This window comes from Pungitius pungitius, unplaced genomic scaffold (assembly GCF_949316345.1).
Source record: "Pungitius pungitius unplaced genomic scaffold, fPunPun2.1 scaffold_37, whole genome shotgun sequence".
Lineage (NCBI taxonomy): Eukaryota > Metazoa > Chordata > Actinopteri > Perciformes > Gasterosteidae > Pungitius > Pungitius pungitius.
In genome coordinates this window covers 82,422-104,687 of record NW_026909808.1, presented here as the reverse complement: position 1 = coordinate 104,687, position 22,266 = coordinate 82,422, and the positions used below count along the sequence as shown (strand labels likewise).

The 22,266-nt window shown below is 44.9% G+C and overlaps 44 non-coding genes and 3 pseudogenes across 44 annotated transcripts; all 47 read right to left on the bottom strand.

The window, feature by feature from the left end:
• Positions 1-79: 79 nt before the first annotated feature.
• Positions 80-198, bottom strand: LOC134109881 (5S ribosomal RNA). The gene has a single exon (XR_009943276.1). It is a non-coding gene; the product is annotated as a 5S ribosomal RNA (ribosomal RNA).
• A 394-nt stretch (positions 199-592) lies between these two features.
• On the bottom strand, positions 593-711 carry LOC134110181 (5S ribosomal RNA). Its single transcript, XR_009943575.1, has one exon. It is a non-coding gene; the product is annotated as a 5S ribosomal RNA (ribosomal RNA).
• Positions 712-1,050: 339 nt separating this feature from the next.
• Positions 1,051-1,169, bottom strand: LOC134110169 (5S ribosomal RNA). The gene has a single exon (XR_009943563.1). It is a non-coding gene; the product is annotated as a 5S ribosomal RNA (ribosomal RNA).
• A 339-nt stretch (positions 1,170-1,508) lies between these two features.
• On the bottom strand, positions 1,509-1,627 carry LOC134110202 (5S ribosomal RNA; annotated as a pseudogene).
• A 344-nt stretch (positions 1,628-1,971) lies between these two features.
• LOC134109909 (5S ribosomal RNA) lies at positions 1,972-2,090 on the bottom strand. The gene has a single exon (XR_009943304.1). It is a non-coding gene; the product is annotated as a 5S ribosomal RNA (ribosomal RNA).
• Positions 2,091-2,429: 339 nt separating this feature from the next.
• On the bottom strand, positions 2,430-2,548 carry LOC134110158 (5S ribosomal RNA). The gene has a single exon (XR_009943552.1). It is a non-coding gene; the product is annotated as a 5S ribosomal RNA (ribosomal RNA).
• A 344-nt stretch (positions 2,549-2,892) lies between these two features.
• LOC134110147 (5S ribosomal RNA) lies at positions 2,893-3,011 on the bottom strand. The gene has a single exon (XR_009943541.1). It is a non-coding gene; the product is annotated as a 5S ribosomal RNA (ribosomal RNA).
• Positions 3,012-3,350: 339 nt separating this feature from the next.
• On the bottom strand, positions 3,351-3,469 carry LOC134110136 (5S ribosomal RNA). The gene has a single exon (XR_009943530.1). It is a non-coding gene; the product is annotated as a 5S ribosomal RNA (ribosomal RNA).
• Positions 3,470-3,813: 344 nt separating this feature from the next.
• On the bottom strand, positions 3,814-3,932 carry LOC134109908 (5S ribosomal RNA). The gene has a single exon (XR_009943303.1). It is a non-coding gene; the product is annotated as a 5S ribosomal RNA (ribosomal RNA).
• Positions 3,933-4,272: 340 nt separating this feature from the next.
• LOC134110125 (5S ribosomal RNA) lies at positions 4,273-4,391 on the bottom strand. Its single transcript, XR_009943519.1, has one exon. It is a non-coding gene; the product is annotated as a 5S ribosomal RNA (ribosomal RNA).
• Positions 4,392-4,785: 394 nt separating this feature from the next.
• LOC134110114 (5S ribosomal RNA) lies at positions 4,786-4,904 on the bottom strand. The gene has a single exon (XR_009943508.1). It is a non-coding gene; the product is annotated as a 5S ribosomal RNA (ribosomal RNA).
• A 339-nt stretch (positions 4,905-5,243) lies between these two features.
• On the bottom strand, positions 5,244-5,362 carry LOC134109799 (5S ribosomal RNA). Its single transcript, XR_009943194.1, has one exon. It is a non-coding gene; the product is annotated as a 5S ribosomal RNA (ribosomal RNA).
• Positions 5,363-5,701: 339 nt separating this feature from the next.
• LOC134109879 (5S ribosomal RNA) lies at positions 5,702-5,820 on the bottom strand. Its single transcript, XR_009943274.1, has one exon. It is a non-coding gene; the product is annotated as a 5S ribosomal RNA (ribosomal RNA).
• Positions 5,821-6,214: 394 nt separating this feature from the next.
• On the bottom strand, positions 6,215-6,333 carry LOC134110103 (5S ribosomal RNA). Its single transcript, XR_009943497.1, has one exon. It is a non-coding gene; the product is annotated as a 5S ribosomal RNA (ribosomal RNA).
• A 339-nt stretch (positions 6,334-6,672) lies between these two features.
• Positions 6,673-6,791, bottom strand: LOC134110117 (5S ribosomal RNA). Its single transcript, XR_009943511.1, has one exon. It is a non-coding gene; the product is annotated as a 5S ribosomal RNA (ribosomal RNA).
• A 339-nt stretch (positions 6,792-7,130) lies between these two features.
• Positions 7,131-7,249, bottom strand: LOC134109878 (5S ribosomal RNA). The gene has a single exon (XR_009943273.1). It is a non-coding gene; the product is annotated as a 5S ribosomal RNA (ribosomal RNA).
• A 344-nt stretch (positions 7,250-7,593) lies between these two features.
• Positions 7,594-7,712, bottom strand: LOC134109907 (5S ribosomal RNA). Its single transcript, XR_009943302.1, has one exon. It is a non-coding gene; the product is annotated as a 5S ribosomal RNA (ribosomal RNA).
• A 339-nt stretch (positions 7,713-8,051) lies between these two features.
• Positions 8,052-8,170, bottom strand: LOC134110092 (5S ribosomal RNA). Its single transcript, XR_009943486.1, has one exon. It is a non-coding gene; the product is annotated as a 5S ribosomal RNA (ribosomal RNA).
• Positions 8,171-8,564: 394 nt separating this feature from the next.
• On the bottom strand, positions 8,565-8,683 carry LOC134110081 (5S ribosomal RNA). The gene has a single exon (XR_009943475.1). It is a non-coding gene; the product is annotated as a 5S ribosomal RNA (ribosomal RNA).
• A 339-nt stretch (positions 8,684-9,022) lies between these two features.
• Positions 9,023-9,141, bottom strand: LOC134109798 (5S ribosomal RNA). The gene has a single exon (XR_009943193.1). It is a non-coding gene; the product is annotated as a 5S ribosomal RNA (ribosomal RNA).
• Positions 9,142-9,480: 339 nt separating this feature from the next.
• On the bottom strand, positions 9,481-9,599 carry LOC134109877 (5S ribosomal RNA). Its single transcript, XR_009943272.1, has one exon. It is a non-coding gene; the product is annotated as a 5S ribosomal RNA (ribosomal RNA).
• Positions 9,600-9,993: 394 nt separating this feature from the next.
• Positions 9,994-10,112, bottom strand: LOC134110070 (5S ribosomal RNA). Its single transcript, XR_009943464.1, has one exon. It is a non-coding gene; the product is annotated as a 5S ribosomal RNA (ribosomal RNA).
• A 339-nt stretch (positions 10,113-10,451) lies between these two features.
• Positions 10,452-10,570, bottom strand: LOC134109797 (5S ribosomal RNA). The gene has a single exon (XR_009943192.1). It is a non-coding gene; the product is annotated as a 5S ribosomal RNA (ribosomal RNA).
• A 339-nt stretch (positions 10,571-10,909) lies between these two features.
• LOC134109876 (5S ribosomal RNA) lies at positions 10,910-11,028 on the bottom strand. The gene has a single exon (XR_009943271.1). It is a non-coding gene; the product is annotated as a 5S ribosomal RNA (ribosomal RNA).
• Positions 11,029-11,422: 394 nt separating this feature from the next.
• Positions 11,423-11,541, bottom strand: LOC134110058 (5S ribosomal RNA). Its single transcript, XR_009943452.1, has one exon. It is a non-coding gene; the product is annotated as a 5S ribosomal RNA (ribosomal RNA).
• A 339-nt stretch (positions 11,542-11,880) lies between these two features.
• LOC134110116 (5S ribosomal RNA) lies at positions 11,881-11,999 on the bottom strand. Its single transcript, XR_009943510.1, has one exon. It is a non-coding gene; the product is annotated as a 5S ribosomal RNA (ribosomal RNA).
• A 339-nt stretch (positions 12,000-12,338) lies between these two features.
• LOC134109875 (5S ribosomal RNA) lies at positions 12,339-12,457 on the bottom strand. Its single transcript, XR_009943270.1, has one exon. It is a non-coding gene; the product is annotated as a 5S ribosomal RNA (ribosomal RNA).
• A 394-nt stretch (positions 12,458-12,851) lies between these two features.
• On the bottom strand, positions 12,852-12,970 carry LOC134110047 (5S ribosomal RNA). The gene has a single exon (XR_009943441.1). It is a non-coding gene; the product is annotated as a 5S ribosomal RNA (ribosomal RNA).
• Positions 12,971-13,309: 339 nt separating this feature from the next.
• Positions 13,310-13,428, bottom strand: LOC134110035 (5S ribosomal RNA). The gene has a single exon (XR_009943429.1). It is a non-coding gene; the product is annotated as a 5S ribosomal RNA (ribosomal RNA).
• A 339-nt stretch (positions 13,429-13,767) lies between these two features.
• LOC134110201 (5S ribosomal RNA) lies at positions 13,768-13,886 on the bottom strand (annotated as a pseudogene).
• Positions 13,887-14,280: 394 nt separating this feature from the next.
• LOC134110024 (5S ribosomal RNA) lies at positions 14,281-14,399 on the bottom strand. Its single transcript, XR_009943418.1, has one exon. It is a non-coding gene; the product is annotated as a 5S ribosomal RNA (ribosomal RNA).
• A 339-nt stretch (positions 14,400-14,738) lies between these two features.
• On the bottom strand, positions 14,739-14,857 carry LOC134109874 (5S ribosomal RNA). The gene has a single exon (XR_009943269.1). It is a non-coding gene; the product is annotated as a 5S ribosomal RNA (ribosomal RNA).
• A 394-nt stretch (positions 14,858-15,251) lies between these two features.
• Positions 15,252-15,370, bottom strand: LOC134109915 (5S ribosomal RNA). Its single transcript, XR_009943310.1, has one exon. It is a non-coding gene; the product is annotated as a 5S ribosomal RNA (ribosomal RNA).
• Positions 15,371-15,709: 339 nt separating this feature from the next.
• LOC134110209 (5S ribosomal RNA) lies at positions 15,710-15,828 on the bottom strand (annotated as a pseudogene).
• Positions 15,829-16,172: 344 nt separating this feature from the next.
• LOC134110014 (5S ribosomal RNA) lies at positions 16,173-16,291 on the bottom strand. Its single transcript, XR_009943408.1, has one exon. It is a non-coding gene; the product is annotated as a 5S ribosomal RNA (ribosomal RNA).
• A 344-nt stretch (positions 16,292-16,635) lies between these two features.
• On the bottom strand, positions 16,636-16,754 carry LOC134109906 (5S ribosomal RNA). Its single transcript, XR_009943301.1, has one exon. It is a non-coding gene; the product is annotated as a 5S ribosomal RNA (ribosomal RNA).
• A 339-nt stretch (positions 16,755-17,093) lies between these two features.
• LOC134110002 (5S ribosomal RNA) lies at positions 17,094-17,212 on the bottom strand. Its single transcript, XR_009943397.1, has one exon. It is a non-coding gene; the product is annotated as a 5S ribosomal RNA (ribosomal RNA).
• A 344-nt stretch (positions 17,213-17,556) lies between these two features.
• Positions 17,557-17,675, bottom strand: LOC134109991 (5S ribosomal RNA). Its single transcript, XR_009943386.1, has one exon. It is a non-coding gene; the product is annotated as a 5S ribosomal RNA (ribosomal RNA).
• A 344-nt stretch (positions 17,676-18,019) lies between these two features.
• On the bottom strand, positions 18,020-18,138 carry LOC134109980 (5S ribosomal RNA). Its single transcript, XR_009943375.1, has one exon. It is a non-coding gene; the product is annotated as a 5S ribosomal RNA (ribosomal RNA).
• A 339-nt stretch (positions 18,139-18,477) lies between these two features.
• LOC134109969 (5S ribosomal RNA) lies at positions 18,478-18,596 on the bottom strand. Its single transcript, XR_009943364.1, has one exon. It is a non-coding gene; the product is annotated as a 5S ribosomal RNA (ribosomal RNA).
• Positions 18,597-18,940: 344 nt separating this feature from the next.
• Positions 18,941-19,059, bottom strand: LOC134109958 (5S ribosomal RNA). Its single transcript, XR_009943353.1, has one exon. It is a non-coding gene; the product is annotated as a 5S ribosomal RNA (ribosomal RNA).
• Positions 19,060-19,398: 339 nt separating this feature from the next.
• On the bottom strand, positions 19,399-19,517 carry LOC134109873 (5S ribosomal RNA). Its single transcript, XR_009943268.1, has one exon. It is a non-coding gene; the product is annotated as a 5S ribosomal RNA (ribosomal RNA).
• A 394-nt stretch (positions 19,518-19,911) lies between these two features.
• Positions 19,912-20,030, bottom strand: LOC134109946 (5S ribosomal RNA). Its single transcript, XR_009943341.1, has one exon. It is a non-coding gene; the product is annotated as a 5S ribosomal RNA (ribosomal RNA).
• Positions 20,031-20,369: 339 nt separating this feature from the next.
• LOC134109872 (5S ribosomal RNA) lies at positions 20,370-20,488 on the bottom strand. The gene has a single exon (XR_009943267.1). It is a non-coding gene; the product is annotated as a 5S ribosomal RNA (ribosomal RNA).
• A 394-nt stretch (positions 20,489-20,882) lies between these two features.
• On the bottom strand, positions 20,883-21,001 carry LOC134109935 (5S ribosomal RNA). The gene has a single exon (XR_009943330.1). It is a non-coding gene; the product is annotated as a 5S ribosomal RNA (ribosomal RNA).
• Positions 21,002-21,340: 339 nt separating this feature from the next.
• LOC134109871 (5S ribosomal RNA) lies at positions 21,341-21,459 on the bottom strand. Its single transcript, XR_009943266.1, has one exon. It is a non-coding gene; the product is annotated as a 5S ribosomal RNA (ribosomal RNA).
• A 394-nt stretch (positions 21,460-21,853) lies between these two features.
• Positions 21,854-21,972, bottom strand: LOC134109924 (5S ribosomal RNA). Its single transcript, XR_009943319.1, has one exon. It is a non-coding gene; the product is annotated as a 5S ribosomal RNA (ribosomal RNA).
• Positions 21,973-22,266: the final 294 nt, after the last annotated feature.

Genomic DNA, 22,266 nt, shown 5'->3' with positions numbered 1-22,266 from the left:
TACAATGTGATCAACTTTTTACAATTGTGTAGGTGTACAAGCTACGGCGCTGGGCGGCTTTCAGAGAGAGAAGTGAAAAAGCTTACGGCACCTGGGATTCCCAGGCGGTCTTCCATTCAGGTACTAACCAGGCCCTGCTCTGCTTAGCTTCCGAGATCAGACGAGATCGGGCGGAACCAGAGAGGTATGGCCGTAAGCTGCTTTTCATCTTTTTCCTAATCCTTTAAAACGTGTCAAAGATAATCAGAAGTTTCTTTTTCTAAAATTGAAGCAGTTCTTAGCATTGGCAAGAGAGGTTCCTAAAACCTAAAGGGAACTTTACTATTCTTCTTTGGTAAATCTAACATGTTTGGTTAGCACCTGTATTTCAACGGCTAAATTACAAACAAAAGTATGCCAATTGTTAAATGTTGATCAACACTAATTTAGCAACCATGAAACGGAATCATGTTTGATAATATTGTCTAAATGCCTTTCATATCCAACGTTAAAACAACAATAAACATGCATCTCTTCAACAATGTGATATACTTTTTGTAATTTGTAGGTGTACAATCTGCGGCGCTCTGCAGCTTTCAGAGAGAAGTGAAAAAGCTTACGGCACCTGGGATTCCCAGGCGGTCTTCCATCCAGGTACTAACCAGGCCCTGCTCTGCTTAGCTTCCGAGATCAGACGAGATCGGGCGGAACCAGAGAGGTATGGCCGTAAGCTGCTTTTTATCTTTTTCCTAATCCTTTATAATGCGTCAAAAAATTATGTCACGCCTGCCGTTGGCATCTTTGTGTGGGTTAAATAAGGGTATGCAAAGAAGGCTGTGACATCCTATGGCGAAAATTGGATGGACTAGAGAAGACCCGCCCAGGAGTCCCAGCCAATCGGTGGATGGCCATTGCAGTCCCCGCCACCTCAAATGGCCTGACGATGGTATGGACGTAAGCCACCTTTCATCTTCTTCCTATTGCATCTCTTCTACAATGTGATCAACTTTTTACAATTGTGTAGGTGTACAAGCTACGGCGCTGGGCGGCTTTCAGAGAGAGAAGTGAAAAAGCTTACGGCACCTGGGATTCCCAGGCGGTCTTCCATCCAGGTACTAACCAGGCCCTGCTCTGCTTAGCTTCCGAGATCAGACGAGATCGGGCGGAACCAGAGAGGTATGGCCGTAAGCTGCTTTTTATCTTTTTCCTAATCCTTTATAATGCGTCAAAAAATTATGTCACGCCTGCCGTTGGCATCTTTGTGTGGGTTAAATAAGGGTATGCAAAGAAGGCTGTGACATCCTATGGCGAAAATTGGATGGACTAGAGAAGACCCGCCCAGGAGTCCCAGCCAATCGGTGGATGGCCATTGCAGTCCCCGCCACCTCAAATGGCCTGACGATGGTATGGACGTAAGCCACCTTTCATCTTCTTCCTATTGCATCTCTTCTACAATGTGATCAACTTTTTACAATTGTGTAGGTGTACAAGCTACGGCGCTGGGCGGCTTTCAGAGAGAGAAGTGAAAAAGCTTACGGCACCTGGGATTCCCAGGCGGTCTTCCATTCAGGTACTAACCAGGCCCTGCTCTGCTTAGCTTCCGAGATCAGACAAGATTGGGCGGAACCAGAGAGGTATGGCCGTAAGCTGCTTTTCATCTTTTTCCTAATCCTTTAAAACGTGTCAAAGATAATCAGAAGTTTCTTTTTCTAAAATTGAAGCAGTTCTTAGCATTGGCAAGAGAGGTTTCTAAAACCTGAAGGTAACTTTACTTTTCTTCACTGGCAATTCTAACATGTTTGGTTAGCACCTGTATTTCAACGGCTAAATTACAAACAACAGTATGCCAATCGTAAATGTTGACCAACACTAATTTAGCAATCATGAAACGGAATCATTTTGGATAATATTGTCTAATTTCCTTTCATATCCAACGTTAAAACAGGTGTACAATCTGCGGCGCTCGGCGGCTTTCGGAGAGAGAAGTGAAAAAGCTTACGGCACCTGGGATTCCCAGGCGGTCTTCCATCCAGGTACTAAACAGGCCCTGCTCTGCTTAGCTTCCGAGATCAGACGAGATCGGGCGGAACCAGAGAGGTATGGCCGTAAGCTGCTTTTTATCTTTTTCCTAATCCTTTATAATGCGTCAATGAATTATGACACGCCTGCCGTTGGCATCTTTGTGTGGGTTAAATAAGGGTATGCAAAGAAGGCTGTGACATCCCATGCCGAAAATTGGATGGACTAGAGAAGACCCGCCCAGGAGTCCCAGCCAATCGGTGAATGGCCATTGCAGTCCCCGCCACCTCAAATGGCCTGACGATGGTATGGACGTAAGCCACCTTTCATCTTCTTCCTATTGCATCTCTTCTACAATGTGAATTTTTTTTTACAATTGTGTAGGTGTACAATCTACGGCGCTGGGCGGCTTTCAGAGAGAGAAGTTAAAAAGCTTACGGCACCTGGGATTCCCAGGCGGTCTTCCATCCAGGTACTAACCAGGCCCTGCTCTGCTTAGCTTCCGAGATCAGACGAGATCGGGCGGAACCAGAGAGGTATGGCCGTAAGCTGCTTTTCATCTTTTTCCTAATCCTTTAAAACGTGTCAAAGATAATCAGAAGTTTCTTTTTCTAAAATTGAAGCAGTTCTTAGCATTGGCAAGAGAGGTTCCTAAAACCTAAAGGGAACTTTACTTTTCTTCTTTGGTAAATCTAACATGTTTGGTTAGCACCTGTATTTCAACGGCTAAATTACAAACAACAGTATGCCAATGGTAAATGTTGACCAACACTAATTTAGCAATCATGAAACGGAATCATTTTGGATAATATTGTCTAATTTCCTTTCATATCCAACGTTAAAACAGGTGTACAATCTGCGGCGCTCGGCGGCTTTCGGAGAAAGAAGTGAAAAAGCTTACGGCACCTGGGATTCCCAGGCGGTCTTCCATCCAGGTACTAACCAGGCCCTGCTCTGCTTAGCTTCCGAGATCAGACGAGATCGGGCGGAACCAGAGAGGTATGGCCGTAAGCTGCTTTTTATCTTTTTCCTAATCCTTTATAATGCGTCAAAAAATTATGTCACGCCTGCCGTTGGCATCTTTGTGTGGGTTAAATAAGGGTATGCAAAGAAGGCTGTGACATCCTATGGCGAAAATTGGATGGACTAGAGAAGACCCGCCCAGGAGTCCCAGCCAATCGGTGGATGGCCATTGCAGTCCCCGCCACCTCAAATGGCCTGACGATGGTATGGACGTAAGCCACCTTTCATCTTCTTCCTATTGCATCTCTTCTACAATGTGATCAACTTTTTACAATTGTGTAGGTGTACAAGCTACGGCGCTGGGCGGCTTTCAGAGAGAGAAGTGAAAAAGCTTACGGCACCTGGGATTCCCAGGCGGTCTTCCATCCAGGTACTAACCAGGCCCTGCTCTGCTTAGCTTCCGAGATCAGACGAGATCGGGCGGAACCAGAGAGGTATGGCCGTAAGCTGCTTTTCATCTTTTTCCTAATCCTTTAAAACGTGTCAAAGATAATCAGAAGTTTCTTTTTCTAAAATTGAAGCAGTTCTTAGCATTGGCAAGAGAGGTTCCTAAAGCCTGAAGGTAACTTTACTTTTCTTCACTGGCAATTCTAACATGTTGGGTTAGCACCTGTATTTCAACGGCTAAATTACAAACAACAGTATGCCAATCGTAAATGTTGACCAACACTAATTTAGCAATCATGAAACGGAATCATTTTGGATAATATTGTCTAATTTCCTTTCATATCCAACGTTAAAACAGGTGTACAATCTGCGGCGCTCGGCGGCTTTCGGAGAGAGAAGTGAAAAAGCTTACGGCACCTGGGATTCCCAGGCGGTCTTCCATCCAGGTACTAAACAGGCCCTGCTCTGCTTAGCTTCCGAGATCAGACGAGATCGGGCGGAACCAGAGAGGTATGGCCGTAAGCTGCTTTTTATCTTTTTCCTAATCCTTTATAATGCGTCAATGAATTATGACACGCCTGCCGTTGGCATCTTTGTGTGGGTTAAATAAGGGTATGCAAAGAAGGCTGTGACATCCCATGCCGAAAATTGGATGGACTAGAGAAGACCCGCCCAGGAGTCCCAGCCAATCGGTGAATGGCCATTGCAGTCCCCGCCACCTCAAATGGCCTGACGATGGTATGGACGTAAGCCACCTTTCATCTTCTTCCTATTGCATCTCTTCTACAATGTGAATTTTTTTTTTACAATTGTGTAGGTGTACAATCTACGGCGCTGGGCGGCTTTCAGAGAGAGAAGTTAAAAAGCTTACGGCACCTGGGATTCCCAGGCGGTCTTCCATCCAGGTACTAACCAGGCCCTGCTCTGCTTAGCTTCCGAGATCAGACGAGATCGGGCGGAACCAGAGAGGTATGGCCGTAAGCTGCTTTTCATCTTTTTCCTAATCCTTTAAAACGTGTCAAAGATAATCAGAAGTTTCTTTTTCTAAAATTGAAGCAGTTCTTAGCATTGGCAAGAGAGGTTCCTAAAACCTAAAGGGAACTTTACTTTTCTTCTTTGGTAAATCTAACATGTTTGGTTAGCACCTGTATTTCAACGGCTAAATTACAAACAAAAGTATGCCAATTGTTAAATGTTGATCAACACTAATTTAGCAACCATGAAACGGAATCATGTTTGATAATATTGTCTAAATGCCTTTCATATCCAACGTTAAAACAACAATAAACATGCATCTCTTCAACAATGTGATATACTTTTTGTAATTTGTAGGTGTACAATCTGCGGCGCTCTGCAGCTTTCAGAGAGAAGTGAAAAAGCTTACGGCACCTGGGATTCCCAGGCGGTCTTCCATCCAGGTACTAACCAGGCCCTGCTCTGCTTAGCTTCCGAGATCAGACGAGATCGGGCGGAACCAGAGAGGTATGGCCGTAAGCTGCTTTATATCTTTTTCCTAATCCTTTATAATGCGTCAAAAAATTATGTCACGCCTGCCGTTGGCATCTTTGTGTGGGTTAAATAAGGGTATGCAAAGAAGGCTGTGACATCCTATGGCGAAAATTGGATGGACTAGAGAAGACCCGCCCAGGAGTCCCAGCCAATCGGTGGATGGCCATTGCAGTCCCCGCCACCTCAAATGGCCTGACGATGGTATGGACGTAAGCCACCTTTCATCTTCTTCCTATTGCATCTCTTCTACAATGTGATCAACTTTTTACAATTGTGTAGGTGTACAAGCTACGGCGCTGGGCGGCTTTCAGAGAGAGAAGTGAAAAAGCTTACGGCACCTGGGATTCCCAGGCGGTCTTCCATCCAGGTACTAACCAGGCCCTGCTCTGCTTAGCTTCCGAGATCAGACGAGATCGGGCGGAAGCAGAGAGGTATGGCCGTAAGCTGCTTTTTATCTTTTTCCTAATCCTTTATAATGCGTCAAAAAATTATGTCACGCCTGCCGTTGGCATCTTTGTGTGGGTTAAATAAGGGTATGCAAAGAAGGCTGTGACATCCTATGGCGAAAATTGGATGGACTAGAGAAGACCCGCCCAGGAGTCCCAGCCAATCGGTGGATGGCCATTGCAGTCCCCGCCACCTCAAATGGCCTGACGATGGTATGGACGTAAGCCACCTTTCATCTTCTTCCTATTGCATCTCTTCTACAATGTGATCAACTTTTTACAATTGTGTAGGTGTACAAGCTACGGCGCTGGGCGGCTTTCAGAGAGAGAAGTGAAAAAGCTTACGGCACCTGGGATTCCCAGGCGGTCTTCCATTCAGGTACTAACCAGGCCCTGCTCTGCTTAGCTTCCGAGATCAGACGAGATCGGGCGGAACCAGAGAGGTATGGCCGTAAGCTGCTTTTCATCTTTTTCCTAATCCTTTAAAACGTGTCAAAGATAATCAGAAGTTTCTTTTTCTAAAATTGAAGCAGTTCTTAGCATTGGCAAGAGAGGTTCCTAAAACCTAAAGGGAACTTTACTTTTCTTCTTTGGTAAATCTAACATGTTTGGTTAGCACCTGTATTTCAACGGCTAAATTACAAACAAAAGTATGCCAATTGTTAAATGTTGATCAACACTAATTTAGCAACCATGAAACGGAATCATGTTTGATAATATTGTCTAAATGCCTTTCATATCCAACGTTAAAACAACAATAAACATGCATCTCTTCAACAATGTGATATACTTTTTGTAATTTGTAGGTGTACAATCTGCGGCGCTCTGCAGCTTTCAGAGAGAAGTGAAAAAGCTTACGGCACCTGGGATTCCCAGGCGGTCTTCCATCCAGGTACTAACCAGGCCCTGCTCTGCTTAGCTTCCGAGATCAGACGAGATCGGGCGGAACCAGAGAGGTATGGCCGTAAGCTGCTTTTTATCTTTTTCCTAATCCTTTATAATGCGTCAAAAAATTATGTCACGCCTGCCGTTGGCATCTTTGTGTGGGTTAAATAAGGGTATGCAAAGAAGGCTGTGACATCCTATGGCGAAAATTGGATGGACTAGAGAAGACCCGCCCAGGAGTCCCAGCCAATCGGTGGATGGCCATTGCAGTCCCCGCCACCTCAAATGGCCTGACGATGGTATGGACGTAAGCCACCTTTCATCTTCTTCCTATTGCATCTCTTCTACAATGTGATCAACTTTTTACAATTGTGTAGGTGTACAAGCTACGGCGCTGGGCGGCTTTCAGAGAGAGAAGTGAAAAAGCTTACGGCACCTGGGATTCCCAGGCGGTCTTCCATCCAGGTACTAACCAGGCCCTGCTCTGCTTAGCTTCCAAGATCAGACGAGATCGGGCGGAAGCAGAGAGGTATGACCGTAAGCTGCTTTTTATCTTTTTCCTAATCCTTTATAATGCGTCAAAAAATTATGTCACGCCTGCCGTTGGCATCTTTGTGTGGGTTAAATAAGGGTATGCAAAGAAGGCTGTGACATCCTATGGCGAAAATTGGATGGACTAGAGAAGACCCGCCCAGGAGTCCCAGCCAATCGGTGGATGGCCATTGCAGTCCCCGCCACCTCAAATGGCCTGACGATGGTATGGACGTAAGCCACCTTTCATCTTCTTCCTATTGCATCTCTTCTACAATGTGATCAACTTTTTACAATTGTGTAGGTGTACAAGCTACGGCGCTGGGCGGCTTTCAGAGAGAGAAGTGAAAAAGCTTACGGCACCTGGGATTCCCAGGCGGTCTTCCATTCAGGTACTAACCAGGCCCTGCTCTGCTTAGCTTCCGAGATCAGACGAGATCGGGCGGAACCAGAGAGGTATGGCCGTAAGCTGCTTTTCATCTTTTTCCTAATCCTTTAAAACGTGTCAAAGATAATCAGAAGTTTCTTTTTCTAAAATTGAAGCAGTTCTTAGCATTGGCAAGAGAGGTTCCTAAAGCCTGAAGGTAACTTTACTTTTCTTCACTGGCAATTCTAACATGTTGGGTTAGCACCTGTATTTCAACGGCTAAATTACAAACAACAGTATGCCAATCGTAAATGTTGACCAACACTAATTTAGCAATCATGAAACGGAATCATTTTGGATAATATTGTCTAATTTCCTTTCATATCCAACGTTAAAACAGGTGTACAATCTGCGGCGCTCGGCGGCTTTCGGAGAGAGAAGTGAAAAAGCTTACGGCACCTGGGATTCCCAGGCGGTCTTCCATCCAGGTACTAAACAGGCCCTGCTCTGCTTAGCTTCCGAGATCAGACGAGATCGGGCGGAACCAGAGAGGTATGGCCGTAAGCTGCTTTTTATCTTTTTCCTAATCCTTTATAATGCGTCAATGAATTATGACACGCCTGCCGTTGGCATCTTTGTGTGGGTTAAATAAGGGTATGCAAAGAAGGCTGTGACATCCCATGCCGAAAATTGGATGGACTAGAGAAGACCCGCCCAGGAGTCCCAGCCAATCGGTGAATGGCCATTGCAGTCCCCGCCACCTCAAATGGCCTGACGATGGTATGGACGTAAGCCACCTTTCATCTTCTTCCTATTGCATCTCTTCTACAATGTGAATTTTTTTTTACAATTGTGTAGGTGTACAATCTACGGCGCTGGGCGGCTTTCAGAGAGAGAAGTTAAAAAGCTTACGGCACCTGGGATTCCCAGGCGGTCTTCCATCCAGGTACTAACCAGGCCCTGCTCTGCTTAGCTTCCGAGATCAGACGAGATCGGGCGGAACCAGAGAGGTATGGCCGTAAGCTGCTTTTCATCTTTTTCCTAATCCTTTAAAACGTGTCAAAGATAATCAGAAGTTTCTTTTTCTAAAATTGAAGCAGTTCTTAGCATTGGCAAGAGAGGTTCCTAAAACCTAAAGGGAACTTTACTTTTCTTCTTTGGTAAATCTAACATGTTTGGTTAGCACCTGTATTTCAACGGCTAAATTACAAACAAAAGTATGCCAATTGTTAAATGTTGATCAACACTAATTTAGCAACCATGAAACGGAATCATGTTTGATAATATTGTCTAAATGCCTTTCATATCCAACGTTAAAACAACAATAAACATGCATCTCTTCAACAATGTGATATACTTTTTGTAATTTGTAGGTGTACAATCTGCGGCGCTCTGCAGCTTTCAGAGAGAAGTGAAAAAGCTTACGGCACCTGGGATTCCCAGGCGGTCTTCCATCCAGGTACTAACCAGGCCCTGCTCTGCTTAGCTTCCGAGATCAGACGAGATCGGGCGGAACCAGAGAGGTATGGCCGTAAGCTGCTTTTTATCTTTTTCCTAATCCTTTATAATGCGTCAAAAAATTATGTCACGCCTGCCGTTGGCATCTTTGTGTGGGTTAAATAAGGGTATGCAAAGAAGGCTGTGACATCCTATGGCGAAAATTGGATGGACTAGAGAAGACCCGCCCAGGAGTCCCAGCCAATCGGTGGATGGCCATTGCAGTCCCCGCCACCTCAAATGGCCTGACGATGGTATGGACGTAAGCCACCTTTCATCTTCTTCCTATTGCATCTCTTCTACAATGTGATCAACTTTTTACAATTGTGTAGGTGTACAAGCTACGGCGCTGGGCGGCTTTCAGAGAGAGAAGTGAAAAAGCTTACGGCACCTGGGATTCCCAGGCGGTCTTCCATCCAGGTACTAACCAGGCCCTGCTCTGCTTAGCTTCCGAGATCAGACGAGATCGGGCGGAAGCAGAGAGGTATGGCCGTAAGCTGCTTTTTATCTTTTTCCTAATCCTTTATAATGCGTCAAAAAATTATGTCACGCCTGCCGTTGGCATCTTTGTGTGGGTTAAATAAGGGTATGCAAAGAAGGCTGTGACATCCTATGGCGAAAATTGGATGGACTAGAGAAGACCCGCCCAGGAGTCCCAGCCAATCGGTGGATGGCCATTGCAGTCCCCGCCACCTCAAATGGCCTGACGATGGTATGGACGTAAGCCACCTTTCATCTTCTTCCTATTGCATCTCTTCTACAATGTGATCAACTTTTTACAATTGTGTAGGTGTACAAGCTACGGCGCTGGGCGGCTTTCAGAGAGAGAAGTGAAAAAGCTTACGGCACCTGGGATTCCCAGGCGGTCTTCCATTCAGGTACTAACCAGGCCCTGCTCTGCTTAGCTTCCGAGATCAGACGAGATCGGGCGGAACCAGAGAGGTATGGCCGTAAGCTGCTTTTCATCTTTTTCCTAATCCTTTAAAACGTGTCAAAGATAATCAGAAGTTTCTTTTTCTAAAATTGAAGCAGTTCTTAGCATTGGCAAGAGAGGTTCCTAAAACCTAAAGGGAACTTTACTTTTCTTCTTTGGTAAATCTAACATGTTTGGTTAGCACCTGTATTTCAACGGCTAAATTACAAACAAAAGTATGCCAATTGTTAAATGTTGATCAACACTAATTTAGCAACCATGAAACGGAATCATGTTTGATAATATTGTCTAAATGCCTTTCATATCCAACGTTAAAACAACAATAAACATGCATCTCTTCAACAATGTGATATACTTTTTGTAATTTGTAGGTGTACAATCTGCGGCGCTCTGCAGCTTTCAGAGAGAAGTGAAAAAGCTTACGGCACCTGGGATTCCCAGGCGGTCTTCCATCCAGGTACTAACCAGGCCCTGCTCTGCTTAGCTTCCGAGATCAGACGAGATCGGGCGGAACCAGAGAGGTATGGCCGTAAGCTGCTTTTTATCTTTTTCCTAATCCTTTATAATGCGTCAAAAAATTATGTCACGCCTGCCGTTGGCATCTTTGTGTGGGTTAAATAAGGGTATGCAAAGAAGGCTGTGACATCCTATGGCGAAAATTGGATGGACTAGAGAAGACCCGCCCAGGAGTCCCAGCCAATCGGTGGATGGCCATTGCAGTCCCCGCCACCTCAAATGGCCTGACGATGGTATGGACGTAAGCCACCTTTCATCTTCTTCCTATTGCATCTCTTCTACAATGTGATCAACTTTTTACAATTGTGTAGGTGTACAAGCTACGGCGCTGGGCGGCTTTCAGAGAGAGAAGTGAAAAAGCTTACGGCACCTGGGATTCCCAGGCGGTCTTCCATCCAGGTACTAACCAGGCCCTGCTCTGCTTAGCTTCCGAGATCAGACGAGATCGGGCGGAAGCAGAGAGGTATGGCCGTAAGCTGCTTTTTATCTTTTTCCTAATCCTTTATAATGCGTCAAAAAATTATGTCACGCCTGCCGTTGGCATCTTTGTGTGGGTTAAATAAGGGTATGCAAAGAAGGCTGTGACATCCTATGGCGAAAATTGGATGGACTAGAGAAGACCCGCCCAGGAGTCCCAGCCAATCGGTGGATGGCCATTGCAGTCCCCGCCACCTCAAATGGCCTGACGATGGTATGGACGTAAGCCACCTTTCATCTTCTTCCTATTGCATCTCTTCTACAATGTGATCAACTTTTTACAATTGTGTAGGTGTACAAGCTACGGCGCTGGGCGGCTTTCAGAGAGAGAAGTGAAAAAGCTTACGGCACCTGGGATTCCCAGGCGGTCTTCCATTCAGGTACTAACCAGGCCCTGCTCTGCTTAGCTTCCGAGATCAGACGAGATCGGGCGGAACCAGAGAGGTATGGCCGTAAGCTGCTTTTCATCTTTTTCCTAATCCTTTAAAACGTGTCAAAGATAATCAGAAGTTTCTTTTTCTAAAATTGAAGCAGTTCTTAGCATTGGCAAGAGAGGTTCCTAAAACCTAAAGGGAACTTTACTTTTCTTCTTTGGTAAATCTAACATGTTTGGTTAGCACCTGTATTTCAACGGCTAAATTACAAACAAAAGTATGCCAATTGTTAAATGTTGATCAACACTAATTTAGCAACCATGAAACGGAATCATGTTTGATAATATTGTCTAAATGCCTTTCATATCCAACGTTAAAACAACAATAAACATGCATCTCTTCAACAATGTGATATACTTTTTGTAATTTGTAGGTGTACAATCTGCGGCGCTCTGCAGCTTTCAGAGAGAAGTGAAAAAGCTTACGGCACCTGGGATTCCCAGGCGGTCTTCCATCCAGGTACTAACCAGGCCCTGCTCTGCTTAGCTTCCGAGATCAGACGAGATCGGGCGGAACCAGAGAGGTATGGCCGTAAGCTGCTTTTTATCTTTTTCCTAATCCTTTATAATGCGTCAAAAATTTATGTCACGCCTGCCGTTGGCATCTTTGTGTGGGTTAAATAAGGGTATGCAAAGAAGGCTGTGACATCCTATGGCGAAAATTGGATGGACTAGAGAAGACCCGCCCAGGAGTCCCAGCCAATCGGTGGATGGCCATTGCAGTCCCCGCCACCTCAAATGGCCTGACGATGGTATGGACGTAAGCCACCTTTCATCTTCTTCCTATTGCATCTCTTCTACAATGTGATCAACTTTTTACAATTGTGTAGGTGTACAAGCTACGGCGCTGGGCGGCTTTCAGAGAGAGAAGTGAAAAAGCTTACGGCACCTGGGATTCCCAGGCGGTCTTCCATCCAGGTACTAACCAGGCCCTGCTCTGCTTAGCTTCCAAGATCAGACGAGATCGGGCGGAAGCAGAGAGGTATGACCGTAAGCTGCTTTTTATCTTTTTCCTAATCCTTTATAATGCGTCAAAAAATTATGTCACGCCTGCCGTTGGCATCTTTGTGTGGGTTAAATAAGGGTATGCAAAGAAGGCTGTGACATCCTATGGCAAAAATTGGATGGACTAGAGAAGACCCGCCCAGGAGTCCCAGCCAATCGGTGGATGGCCATTGCAGTCCCCGCCACCTCAAATGGCCTGACGATGGTATGGACGTAAGCCACCTTTCATCTTCTTCCTATTGCATCTCTTCTACAATGTGATCAACTTTTTACAATTGTGTAGGTGTACAAGCTACGGCGCTGGGCGGCTTTCAGAGAGAGAAGTGAAAAAGCTTACGGCACCTGGGATTCCCAGGCGGTCTTCCATTCAGGTACTAACCAGGCCCTGCTCTGCTTAGCTTCCGAGATCAGACGAGATCGGGCGGAACCAGAGAGGTATGGCCGTAAGCTGCTTTTCATCTTTTTCCTAATCCTTTAAAACGTGTCAAAGATAATCAGAAGTTTCTTTTTCTAAAATTGAAGCAGTTCTTAGCATTGGCAAGAGAGGTTCCTAAAACCTAAAGGGAACTTTACTATTCTTCTTTGGTAAATCTAACATGTTTGGTTAGCACCTGTATTTCAACGGCTAAATTACAAACAAAAGTATGCCAATTGTTAAATGTTGATCAACACTAATTTAGCAACCATGAAACGGAATCATGTTTGATAATATTGTCTAAATGCCTTTCATATCCAACGTTAAAACAACAATAAACATGCATCTCTTCAACAATGTGATATACTTTTTGTAATTTGTAGGTGTACAATCTGCGGCGCTCTGCAGCTTTCAGAGAGAAGTGAAAAAGCTTACGGCACCTGGGATTCCCAGGCGGTCTTCCATCCAGGTACTAACCAGGCCCTGCTCTGCTTAGCTTCCGAGATCAGACGAGATCGGGCGGAACCAGAGAGGTATGGCCGTAAGCTGCTTTTTATCTTTTTCCTAATCCTTTATAATGCGTCAAAAAATTATGTCACGCCTGCCGTTGGCATCTTTGTGTGGGTTAAATAAGGGTATGCAAAGAAGGCTGTGACATCCTATGGCGAAAATTGGATGGACTAGAGAAGACCCGCCCAGGAGTCCCAGCCAATCGGTGGATGGCCATTGCAGTCCCCGCCACCTCAAATGGCCTGACGATGGTATGGACGTAAGCCACCTTTCATCTTCTTCCTATTGCATCTCTTCTACAATGTGATCAACTTTTTACAATTGTGTAGGTGTACAAGCTACGGCGCTGGGCGGCTTTCAGAGAGAGAAGTGAAAAAGCTTACGGCACCTGGGATTCCCAGGCGGTCTTCCATCCAGGTACTAACCAGGCCCTGCTCTGCTTAGCTTCCGAGATCAGACGAGATCGGGCGGAACCAGAGAGGTATGGCCGTAAGCTGCTTTTTATCTTTTTCCTAATCCTTTATAATGCGTCAAAAAATTATGTCACGCCTGCCGTTGGCATCTTTGTGTGGGTTAAATAAGGGTATGCAAAGAAGGCTGTGACATCCTATGGCGAAAATTGGATGGACTAGAGAAGACCCGCCCAGGAGTCCCAGCCAATCGGTGGATGGCCATTGCAGTCCCCGCCACCTCAAATGGCCTGACGATGGTATGGACGTAAGCCACCTTTCATCTTCTTCCTATTGCATCTCTTCTACAATGTGATCAACTTTTTACAATTGTGTAGGTGTACAAGCTACGGCGCTGGGCGGCTTTCAGAGAGAGAAGTGAAAAAGCTTACGGCACCTGGGATTCCCAGGCGGTCTTCCATTCAGGTACTAACCAGGCCCTGCTCTGCTTAGCTTCCGAGATCAGACAAGATTGGGCGGAACCAGAGAGGTATGGCCGTAAGCTGCTTTTCATCTTTTTCCTAATCCTTTAAAACGTGTCAAAGATAATCAGAAGTTTCTTTTTCTAAAATTGAAGCAGTTCTTAGCATTGGCAAGAGAGGTTCCTAAAGCCTGAAGGTAACTTTACTTTTCTTCACTGGCAATTCTAACATGTTTGGTTAGCACCTGTATTTCAACGGCTAAATTACAAACAAAAGTATGCCAATTGTTAAATGTTCATCAACACTAATTTAGCAACCATGAAACGGAATCATGTTTGATAATATTGTCTAAATGCCTTTCATATCCAACGTTAAAACAACAATAAACATGCATCTCTTCAACAATGTGATATACTTTTTGTAATTTGTAGGTGTACAATCTGCGGCGCTCTGCAGCTTTCAGAGAGAAGTGAAAAAGCTTACGGCACCTGGGATTCCCAGGCGGTCTTCCATCCAGGTACTAACCAGGCCCTGCTCTGCTTAGCTTCCGAGATCAGACGAGATCGGGCGGAACCAGAGAGGTATGGCCGTAAGCTGCTTTTTATCTTTTTCCTAATCCTTTATAATGCGTCAAAAAATTATGTCACGCCTGCCGTTGGCATCTTTGTGTGGGTTAAATAAGGGTATGCAAAGAAGGCTGTGACATCCTATGGCGAAAATTGGATGGACTAGAGAAGACCCGCCCAGGAGTCCCAGCCAATCGGTGGATGGCCATTGCAGTCCCCGCCACCTCAAATGGCCTGACGATGGTATGGACGTAAGCCACCTTTCATCTTCTTCCTATTGCATCTCTTCTACAATGTGATCAACTTTTTACAATTGTGTAGGTGTACAAGCTACGGCGCTGGGCGGCTTTCAGAGAGAGAAGTGAAAAAGCTTACGGCACCTGGGATTCCCAGGCGGTCTTCCATTCAGGTACTAACCAGGCCCTGCTCTGCTTAGCTTCCGAGATCAGACGAGATCGGGCGGAACCAGAGAGGTATGGCCGTAAGCTGCTTTTCATCTTTTTCCTAATCCTTTAAAACGTGTCAAAGATAATCAGAAGTTTCTTTTTCTAAAATTGAAGCAGTTCTTAGCATTGGCAAGAGAGGTTCCTAAAACCTAAAGGGAACTTTACTTTTCTTCTTTGGTAAATCTAACATGTTTGGTTAGCACCTGTATTTCAACGGCTAAATTACAAACAAAAGTATGCCAATTGTTAAATGTTGATCAACACTAATTTAGCAACCATGAAACGGAATCATGTTTGATAATATTGTCTAAATGCCTTTCATATCCAACGTTAAAACAACAATAAACATGCATCTCTTCAACAATGTGATATACTTTTTGTAATTTGTAGGTGTACAATCTGCGGCGCTCTGCAGCTTTCAAAGAGAAGTGAAAAAGCTTACGGCACCTGGGATTCCCAGGCGGTCTTCCATCCAGGTACTAACCAGGCCCTGCTCTGCTTAGCTTCCGAGATCAGACGAGATCAGGCGGAACCAGAGAGGTATGGCCGTAAGCTGCTTTTTATCTTTTTCCTAATCCTTTATAATGCGTCAATGAATTATGACACGCCAGCCGTTGGCATCTTTGTGTGGGTTAAATAAGGGTATGCAAAGAAGGCTGTGACATCCCATGCCGAAAATTGGATGGACTAGAGAAGACCCGCCCAGGAGTCCCAGCCAATCGGTGAATGGCCATTGCAGTCCCCGCCACCTCAAATGGCCTGACGATGGTACGGACGTAAGCCACCTTTCATCTTCTTCCTATTGCATCTCTTCTACAATGTGAAATTTTTTTTACAATTGTGTAGGTGTACAATCTACGGCGCTGGGCGGCTTTCAGAGAGAGAAGTGAAAAAGCTTACGGCACCTGGGGTTTCCAGGCGGTCTTCCATCCAGGTACTAACCAGGCCCTGCTCTGCTTAGCTTCCGAGAACAGACGAGATCGGGCGGAACCAGAGAGGTATGGACGTAAGCTGCTTTTCATCTTTTTCCTAATCCTTTAAAACGTGTCAAAGATAATCAGAAGTTTCTTTTTCTAAAATTGAAGCAGTTCTTAGCATTGGCAAGAGAGGTTCCTAAAGCCTGAAGGTAACTTTACTTTTCTTCACTGGCAATTCTAACATGTTGGGTTAGCACCTGTATTTCAACGGCTAAATTACAAACAACAGTATGCCAATCGTAAATGTTGACCAACACTAATTTAGCAATCATGAAACGGAATCATTTTGGATAATATTGTCTAATTTCCTTTCATATCCAACGTTAAAACAGGTGTACAATCTGCGGCGCTCGGCGGCTTTCGGAGAGAGAAGTGAAAAAGCTTACGGCACCTGGGATTCCCAGGCGGTCTTCCATCCAGGTACTAACCAGGCCCTGCTCTGCTTAGCTTCCGAGATCAGACGAGATCGGGCGGAACCAGAGAGGTATGGCCGTAAGCTGCTTTTCATCTTTTTCCTAATCCTTTAAAACGTGTCAAAGATAATCAGAAGTTTCTTTTTCTAAAATTGAAGCAGTTCTTAGCATTGGCAAGAGAGGTTCCTAAAGCCTGAAGGTAACTTTACTTTTCTTCACTGGCAATTCTAACATGTTGGGTTAGCACCTGTATTTCAACGGCTAAATTACAAACAACAGTATGCCAATGGTAAATGTTGACCAACACTAATTTAGCAATCATGAAACGGAATCATTTTGGATAATATTGTCTAATTTCCTTTCATATCCAACGTTAAAACAGGTGTACAATCTGCGGCGCTCGGCGGCTTTCGGAGAGAGAAGTGAAAAAGCTTACGGCACCTGGGATTCCCAGGCGGTCTTCCATCCAGGTACTAAACAGGCCCTGCTCTGCTTAGCTTCCGAGATCAGACGAGATCGGGCGGAACCAGAGAGGTATGGCCGTAAGCTGCTTTTTATCTTTTTCCTAATCCTTTATAATGCGTCAATGAATTATGACACGCCTGCCGTTGGCATCTTTGTGTGGGTTAAATAAGGGTATGCAAAGAAGGCTGTGACATCCCATGCCGAAAATTGGATGGACTAGAGAAGACCCGCCCAGGAGTCCCAGCCAATCGGTGAATGGCCATTGCAGTCCCCGCCACCTCAAATGGCCTGACGATGGTATGGACGTAAGCCACCTTTCATCTTCTTCCTATTGCATCTCTTCTACAATGTGAATTTTTTTTTACAATTGTGTAGGTGTACAATCTACGGCGCTGGGCGGCTTTCAGAGAGAGAAGTTAAAAAGCTTACGGCACCTGGGATTCCCAGGCGGTCTTCCATCCAGGTACTAACCAGGCCCTGCTCTGCTTAGCTTCCGAGATCAGACGAGATCGGGCGGAACCAGAGAGGTATGGCCGTAAGCTGCTTTTCATCTTTTTCCTAATCCTTTAAAACGTGTCAAAGATAATCAGAAGTTTCTTTTTCTAAAATTGAAGCAGTTCTTAGCATTGGCAAGAGAGGTTCCTAAAGCCTGAAGGTAACTTTACTTTTCTTCACTGGCAATTCTAACATGTTGGGTTAGCACCTGTATTTCAACGGCTAAATTACAAACAACAGTATGCCAATCGTAAATGTTGACCAACACTAATTTAGCAATCATGAAACGGAATCATTTTGGATAATATTGTCTAATTTCCTTTCATATCCAACGTTAAAACAGGTGTACAATCTGCGGCGCTCGGCGGCTTTCGGAGAGAGAAGTGAAAAAGCTTACGGCACCTGGGATTCCCAGGCGGTCTTCCATCCAGGTACTAACCAGGCCCTGCTCTGCTTAGCTTCCGAGATCAGACGAGATCGGGCGGAACCAGAGAGGTATGGCCGTAAGCTGCTTTTCATCTTTTTCCTAATCCTTTAAAACGTGTCAAAGATAATCAGAAGTTTCTTTTTCTAAAATTGAAGCAGTTCTTAGCATTGGCAAGAGAGGTTCCTAAAGCCTGAAGGTAACTTTACTTTTCTTCACTGGCAATTCTAACATGTTGGGTTAGCACCTGTATTTCAACGGCTAAATTACAAACAACAGTATGCCAATGGTAAATGTTGACCAACACTAATTTAGCAATCATGAAACGGAATCATTTTGGATAATATTGTCTAATTTCCTTTCATATCCAACGTTAAAACAGGTGTACAATCTGCGGCGCTCGGCGGCTTTCGGAGAGAGAAGTGAAAAAGCTTACGGCACCTGGGATTCCCAGGCGGTCTTCCATCCAGGTACTAACCAGGCCCTGCTCTGCTTAGCTTCCGAGATCAGACGAGATCGGGCGGAACCAGAGAGGTATGGCCGTAAGCTGCTTTTTATCTTTTTCCTAATCCTTTATAATGCGTCAATGAATTATGACACGCCTGCCGTTGGCATCTTTGTGTGGGTTAAATAAGGGTATGCAAAGAAGGCTGTGACATCCCATGCCGAAAATTGGATGGACTAGAGAAGACCCGCCCAGGAGTCCCAGCCAATCGGTGAATGGCCATTGCAGTCCCCGCCACCTCAAATGGCCTGACGATGGTATGGACGTAAGCCACCTTTCATCTTCTTCCTATTGCATCTCTTCTACAATGTGAATTTTTTTTTACAATTGTGTAGGTGTACAATCTACGGCGCTGGGCGGCTTTCAGAGAGAGAAGTTAAAAAGCTTACGGCACCTGGGATTCCCAGGCGGTCTTCCATCCAGGTACTAACCAGGCCCTGCTCTGCTTAGCTTCCGAGATCAGACGAGATCGGGCGGAACCAGAGAGGTATGGCCGTAAGCTGCTTTTCATCTTTTTCCTAATCCTTTAAAACGTGTCAAAGATAATCAGAAGTTTCTTTTTCTAAAATTGAAGCAGTTCTTAGCATTGGCAAGAGAGGTTCCTAAAGCCTGAAGGTAACTTTACTTTTCTTCACTGGCAATTCTAACATGTTGGGTTAGCACCTGTATTTCAACGGCTAAATTACAAACAACAGTATGCCAATCGTAAATGTTGATCAACACTAATTTAGCAATCATGAAACGGAATCATTTTGGATAATATTGTCTAATTTCCTTTCATATCCAACGTTAAAACAGGTGTACAATCTGCGGCGCTCGGCGGCTTTCGGAGAGAGAAGTGAAAAAGCTTACGGCACCTGGGATTCCCAGGCGGTCTTCCATCCAGGTACTAACCAGGCCCTGCTCTGCTTAGCTTCCGAGATCAGACGAGATCGGGCGGAACCAGAGAGGTATGGCCGTAAGCTGCTTTTTATCTTTTTCCTAATCCTTTATAATGCGTCAAAAAATTATGTCACGCCTGCCGTTGGCATCTTTGTGTGGGTTAAATAAGGGTATGCAAAGAAGGCTGTGACATCCTATGGCGAAAATTGGATGGACTAGAGAAGACCCGCCCAGGAGTCCCAGCCAATCGGTGGATGGCCATTGCAGTCCCCGCCACCTCAAATGGCCTGACGATGGTATGGACGTAAGCCACCTTTCATCTTCTTCCTATTGCATCTCTTCTACAATGTGATCAACTTTTTACAATTGTGTAGGTGTACAAGCTACGGCGCTGGGCGGCTTTCAGAGAGAGAAGTGAAAAAGCTTACGGCACCTGGGATTCCCAGGCGGTCTTCCATTCAGGTACTAACCAGGCCCTGCTCTGCTTAGCTTCCGAGATCAGACGAGATCGGGCGGAACCAGAGAGGTATGGCCGTAAGCTGCTTTTCATCTTTTTCCTAATCCTTTAAAACGTGTCAAAGATAATCAGAAGTTTCTTTTTCTAAAATTGAAGCAGTTCTTAGCATTGGCAAGAGAGGTTCCTAAAACCTAAAGGGAACTTTACTTTTCTTCTTTGGTAAATCTAACATGTTTGGTTAGCACCTGTATTTCAACGGCTAAATTACAAACAAAAGTATGCCAATTGTTAAATGTTGATCAACACTAATTTAGCAACCATGAAACGGAATCATGTTTGATAATATTGTCTAAATGCCTTTCATATCCAACGTTAAAACAACAATAAACATGCATCTCTTCAACAATGTGATATACTTTTTGTAATTTGTAGGTGTACAATCTGCGGCGCTCTGCAGCTTTCAGAGAGAAGTGAAAAAGCTTACGGCACCTGGGATTCCCAGGCGGTCTTCCATCCAGGTACTAACCAGGCCCTGCTCTGCTTAGCTTCCGAGATCAGACGAGATCGGGCGGAACCAGAGAGGTATGGCCGTAAGCTGCTTTTTATCTTTTTCCTAATCCTTTATAATGCGTCAAAAAATTATGTCACGCCTGCCGTTGGCATCTTTGTGTGGGTTAAATAAGGGTATGCAAAGAAGGCTGTGACATCCTATGGCGAAAATTGGATGGACTAGAGAAGACCCGCCCAGGAGTCCCAGCCAATCGGTGGATGGCCATTGCAGTCCCCGCCACCTCAAATGGCCTGACGATGGTATGGACGTAAGCCACCTTTCATCTTCTTCCTATTGCATCTCTTCTACAATGTGATCAACTTTTTACAATTGTGTAGGTGTACAAGCTACGGCGCTGGGCGGCTTTCAGAGAGAGAAGTGAAAAAGCTTACGGCACCTGGGATTCCCAGGCGGTCTTCCATTCAGGTACTAACCAGGCCCTGCTCTGCTTAGCTTCCGAGATCAGACGAGATCGGGCGGAACCAGAGAGGTATGGCCGTAAGCTGCTTTTCATCTTTTTCCTAATCCTTTAAAACGTGTCAAAGATAATCAGAAGTTTCTTTTTCTAAAATTGAAGCAGTTCTTAGCATTGGCAAGAGAGGTTCCTAAAACCTAAAGGGAACTTTACTTTTCTTCTTTGGTAAATCTAACATGTTTGGTTAGCACCTGTATTTCAACGGCTAAATTACAAACAAAAGTATGCCAATTGTTAAATGTTGATCAACACTAATTTAGCAACCATGAAACGGAATCATGTTTGATAATATTGTCTAAATGCCTTTCATATCCAACGTTAAAACAACAATAAACATGCATCTCTTCAACAATGTGATATACTTTTTGTAATTTGTAGGTGTACAATCTGCGGCGCTCTGCAGCTTTCAGAGAGAAGTGAAAAAGCTTACGGCACCTGGGATTCCCAGGCGGTCTTCCATCCAGGTACTAACCAGGCCCTGCTCTGCTTAGCTTCCGAGATCAGACGAGATCGGGCGGAACCAGAGAGGTATGGCCGTAAGCTGCTTTTTATCTTTTTCCTAATCCTTTATAATGCGTCAAAAAATTATGTCACGCCTGCCGTTGGCATCTTTGTGTGGGTTAAATAAGGGTATGCAAAGAAGGCTGTGACATCCTATGGCGAAAATTGGATGGACTAGAGAAGACCCGCCCAGGAGTCCCAGCCAATCGGTGGATGGCCATTGCAGTCCCCGCCACCTCAAATGGCCTGACGATGGTATGGACGTAAGCCACCTTTCATCTTCTTCCTATTGCATCTCTTCTACAATGTGATCAACTTTTTACAATTGTGTAGGTGTACAAGCTACGGCGCTGGGCGGCTTTCAGAGAGAGAAGTGAAAAAGCTTACGGCACCTGGGATTCCCAGGCGGTCTTCCATTCAGGTACTAACCAGGCCCTGCTCTGCTTAGCTTCCGAGATCAGACGAGATCGGGCGGAACCAGAGAGGTATGGCCGTAAGCTGCTTTTCATCTTTTTCCTAATCCTTTAAAACGTGTCAAAGATAATCAGAAGTTTCTTTTTCTAAAATTGAAGCAGTTCTTAGCATTGGCAAGAGAGGTTCCTAAAACCTAAAGGGAACTTTACTTTTCTTCTTTGGTAAATCTAACATGTTTGGTTAGCACCTGTATTTCAACGGCTAAATTACAAACAAAAGTATGCCAATTGTTAAATGTTGATCAACACTAATTTAGCAACCATGAAACGGAATCATGTTTGATAATATTGTCTAAATGCCTTTCATATCCAACGTTAAAACAACAATAAACATGCATCTCTTCAACAATGTGATATACTTTTTGTAATTTGTAGGTGTACAATCTGCGGCGCTCTGCAGCTTTCAGAGAGAAGTGAAAAAGCTTACGGCACCTGGGATTCCCAGGCGGTCTTCCATCCAGGTACTAACCAGGCCCTGCTCTGCTTAGCTTCCGAGATCAGACGAGATCGGGCGGAACCAGAGAGGTATGGCCGTAAGCTGCTTTTTATCTTTTTCCTAATCCTTTATAATGCGTCAAAAAATTATGTCACGCCTGCCGTTGGCATCTTTGTGTGGGTTAAATAAGGGTATGCAAAGAAGGCTGTGACATCCTATGGCGAAAATTGGATGGACTAGAGAAGACCCGCCCAGGAGTCCCAGCCAATCGGTGGATGGCCATTGCAGTCCCCGCCACCTCAAATGGCCTGACGATGGTATGGACGTAAGCCACCTTTCATCTTCTTCCTATTGCATCTCTTCTACAATGTGATCAACTTTTTACAATTGTGTAGGT